This window comes from Delphinus delphis, chromosome 12, assembly GCF_949987515.2.
Source record: "Delphinus delphis chromosome 12, mDelDel1.2, whole genome shotgun sequence".
In the NCBI taxonomy this organism is placed as follows: Eukaryota; Metazoa; Chordata; class Mammalia; order Artiodactyla; family Delphinidae; genus Delphinus; species Delphinus delphis.
In genome coordinates this window covers 78426124-78430417 of record NC_082694.2, presented here as the reverse complement: position 1 = coordinate 78430417, position 4294 = coordinate 78426124, and the positions used below count along the sequence as shown (strand labels likewise).

At 48.9% G+C, this 4294-nt stretch overlaps 1 long non-coding RNA gene across 1 annotated transcript; it reads right to left on the bottom strand.

The window, feature by feature from the left end:
- Positions 1–743: 743 nt before the first annotated feature.
- On the bottom strand, positions 744–3865 carry LOC132435518 (uncharacterized). Its single transcript, XR_009521562.1, has 4 exons — positions 3825–3865; positions 2509–2650; positions 1197–1289; positions 744–869 (listed from the first exon to the last, which is right to left on the bottom strand). It is a non-coding gene; the product is annotated as an uncharacterized lncRNA (long non-coding RNA).
- Positions 3866–4294: the final 429 nt, after the last annotated feature.

Sequence of the window (4294 nt, the reverse complement as noted above, 5' to 3'; positions counted from 1 at the left end):
GTTGTTTGGGAGCTCAGAGAGCGGACACAGACCATCCTGTCTTCTCTGTGTCATTAACGTAATCTGTTTGATCTTGAGGGTGGTTTTGTTTCAGTCTCTCAAGGGGTGTGGGGAAGGGAAGGGGGTGTTTCTTCTGATTTTGAGGAGTAGAGAGTGAAAGGGTTAAATATGAAAATTAAGCTCAGGAGGAAATGTCTCTCGGGCCCTCTTCTCCTTGTTGGAAAAGAGCTGGTGCTTATTTTATATCTATGGGAGATTCAACTGTTCTGTGGAATGAACGTGTTTTCGTTATCATCGTTGCTGACAATATGACACTTGTTTACACTTATATATGTACACCTTGCCTCATTTTCAGAAGAATCTTGGCACACCAGTAAAACAGGTTTGCAACGAATACAAGAATCATGGCTAAGATAAAATAAAGGTAGAAAAAATAAGATGTTAACAGAGAAAATGTTAGAAGACAAAATTTGCCCTCGGAGGGCCTGGGCAATAGCTGGATGTGGGCCAGGACTCAATTCTGAGCTTCCTAGTGGCCACGGTACTGAGGGAAAGACTCACATACATGGTTCCCAGGATGAGCAAGAAACAACGCTGCCTCAGTAGAAGAAGACACTGTATGATATATTGAAAAATACCCATAAAATCCTCCCAAAGATTTAGATATTTATTAAGACACATAGCCCTCTGGGGACTGTCAAATTTCTAAATACTCCTAGGGCAGCATTTCCAAATTGTGTCCTATGAAACACTGATTTTGGGCAACATCAAGAGGTGTTCCTCAAGAATAGACCCCGTGGTTAATATTCACGCTCACTCCCGTCTTGAAAATTTGCGATGCGTCCATTCTCCCGAGAGCTCGAAGGAGTCTGCAGAAAAGAAACCTGGTCACTTTGGTTCAAACAATCATTTCCCAAAGGCTCCGCTCAGCAAGAGCACCCAAAGGTCACCCAGGATCTGACCCCAGTGCCTGGTCTCCCCTGAGAGAGACCACACAGGGCCTTCAGAGCTGAGTATCTCCAAGACAGACAAAGCTTCCGTTGCCAATACTGACCACTCTTGTTGGGTAACGTATCTGCCGGCAAACCACGGTCGCTGTTTTACCAAAGATGCCCCAGTGCACCCGGGTGGGTGGTGGGAGATAGAAGCGGGGAAGGTGGGAAAACGCTGTTGGCCACCTGGGTCCCGGCACTTACAATATGGCGTGATGGATGCATGATGCGGTCTGTGGGGTCTCAGGAGGGACAGAAGGCTGGCGGTTCCAGGCGGCCTTCTTGGAGGAAGTGACACTTCAACAGAGATGTAAAGGATGGTCAGGGGTTACGTGAAGGAGGAGGTATGGGGTCCCATTTGGGGTCTGGCTGGCTGGAGCAAATGGTCAGAATTGGCTTTGAATGGGACAAATGGCCGGGGAGGGAGGCAGCTGGTGAGAAGCAGGAGATAGCGGGCCTGGCTAGCCAGTTCATGGTTTCTTGTCGAGACACCCTAAGGGAGGCAGGGCAGGACACCCAGGGGGGCTGGCAGGACTTTCCTGTTACAAAGAGCCCCCTGGTGATGATGTGCTGTGGCGTGGGGGGACTCTTATGGGCTGGGAGGCTGGGGCCAGGATCCTGAGCGACCCGCCCAGGGCAGCGGCTGCGGAAAAAGGGCAGAGCTCTGGCCCTCGGTTCCAGTGGAAGATGGGGGACATGACAAACTCTCCCTGCGCCCTGGAGGGCTGGTGCTTCCTCTGGCTGGACGTCAGAACAAATTAAGGGCACCGGTCTCACAAGCCCCACCTGGCTGGCGGCACGGTCAGGCTGGCCTGGCCGCAGGGATGTGTCCCCAGCAGCATACTGGACCATGGCCATTGGCCTCGGAGCAAGAAAGGCTCTCTCTGCCCTGGCTTTTAGGGAACAGTACACAGGAGTACAAGAGACTATGCAAACAAAGACCTATGCTGGGGTCACGGTTCGAGGTTTTCTGTGCTCACCAATGTGGAAAACACAAGCCTCAGGCCCGATCAGAATCACGGCCGGTGTACAGCGCAGCCAGAGGCCATGGGGGAAGGGGCCGGGCCACCACGTCTTACATTTCCATTCTGCTAAGTGTGCTCACAAGGATGAGCTCGCTTGGTTTCTTAGTCCATCTCGGTTGCTATAATAAAAATGTCATAGACCTGGGGAACTTAAACAAGCATTTATTTTTCTCAGTTCTGGAGACTGAGACAATGAAAATGAAGGCACTGGCAGATCTGGTGTCTGGAGAGAGCCAGCTTCCTTGTTCATAGACGGCCCAGCCAGCTGTCTTCTTGCTGTGTCCCTACATGGCAGGAAAAAGGAAGGGACCTCTCTGGGGTCTCTTTTTCAAGGGCACTAATTCCATTCATGAGGGCTCCGCCTTCGTGACGTCATCAGCTCCCAAAGGCCCGACCTCCTGGTACCATCACACTGGGGGTGGGGGTTAGGATTTCAACATAAGACATTCGGGAGGACATAAATATTCAGTCTATATCACACCTCACAATACCTTGTGACGCTGGGATTCCTTATTGTCCCATTATTATCTCCGCACCTGGGCCACGTGCATCCTCTCTGTTTCTGCCTCTGGGGCAACCCCCCTCACAGCACGTATGCCGCATTCAGATCACTTGCTTCATTTGTATTTTTTGCTGCATGAAGACAGAAACCTTGCATCAGCTCACAGGTGTATCCCTAGCGCCCAGCCCTGTGCTTGGCACACGTAGGGCTTAATCAATATTTGATGAATGAATTTCATCTTGCCATAGTAAAGACAATAACAACGACAACAAGAAAACCGAAAACAGGTACTCAGGCCTTAGGAAAGCTTGCTCCACGCCTGAGGCAGCCGGGCTGGTGGATCTAACTACGGTAAACACGTACATTGGATCCACTTGTCTAGAAGGAAGTGCGTGGTGGTTTCTGGCATCTGGTCACCAGTCTAAGCCTGTCGGGATTCTGGGGCAAGCAGTTATTTTGTTAACTTGTGCAAAGAGTCAGTGGTTGGAATTCAGTGCAGGTATTAGCTGAGGCCTGGTGATGCTTTGAGAAGGTGGGGATATGAGTGGAATTTTTAAAAAACTAACTTATTTGAAAAAAGTGATCTATGTGTGCTATAGAAATTTTGTAAATGCCGATAAGCAAAAAGGATAAAATAAATGAATAACGTTATTATTCTACCACTTAGAGGTATTGAGCATCAGCAGGTGGGGCTCGTTGGGCATCCTCTCTCTCTCCTCTGGGTCCTCCCAGCACTGTGACTGCAGGGTAGCCAGCCGCTTACACGGCAGCTCAGGACCCCAGAGGTCCAGTCCCAGGAGACAGTCAGGTGGAAACTCTATTCTCTCTTGCGACCTCACCTTGGAAGTCACTTGTCTTCATTTCTGCTAGATTCCATTGCCGGAGGCAGTTACAAAGTTCCACCTGGATTTGAGTGGTGGAAAGCATGGACCCCACCTCTCAATGGAGGAAGGTTGTCATCCCATGGCAGGAAGAGTACGTGGGGTGGGGGATGTGCTGATGTGACCATCTTTAGAAAATATCACTGCTCGCAATGACATCTCAGTATCTACTGTTAAAATGTTAAGTGAGGCAACAGTTATTTCAGTTGGGAGTCTTTATCGTCACATTAAAGCAAAAAAAAAAAAAAAAAATCCTTGGCCAAATGATGCATAACCACATCACATCATACAGTGTTTCTCAGGTTTCTAAAATCTTAGCAGAACCCGTTTCATTGGTTGCTCGCAATTTCCTGGTGGAGATCCTCTCCCCCGTGGAAACTGAAGTCTACAAGGGAATAAAAAAGCATTTCTGCAATATCAGTACCTGATGGATGTGGAGTAGCTAGATGGATCTAAGTATCCGTCTTCCATCCTGGAGGTCTGGCCTCTCCTCCAGGTAACACCACTTGTGATCAAAATCCTCTCCCAGAAAACGGTAACACTGACCCAGGAGGTCAGACCAGCTTTTTAATGTTTTAACTTTAGTGTGGCCTTCAGCCTTTCACTCTAGAACGGTTTATACTGAGTAAATATTAACCCAGTGCTGGGTGACCGGTGTTTTATTAGCTGAAGGAATGCTTGGCAGAAGGGGCTGGAGAAAAGGGTGGGTTGGCCGGCCCACCATTTGGAAATGGTACCCAATTCTTGGGTGAACAAAGATCTGATAGTCCTTGAAACTTGCTGGGTATTCTGCGGGGATGCCTAGCTCTCGGTGAGAATGTCAGGACTGATCAGATGATGATTTGGACTCTTGAAAGATTTCTGAAGGACCTTATACCCTTATTCTTGGAGACC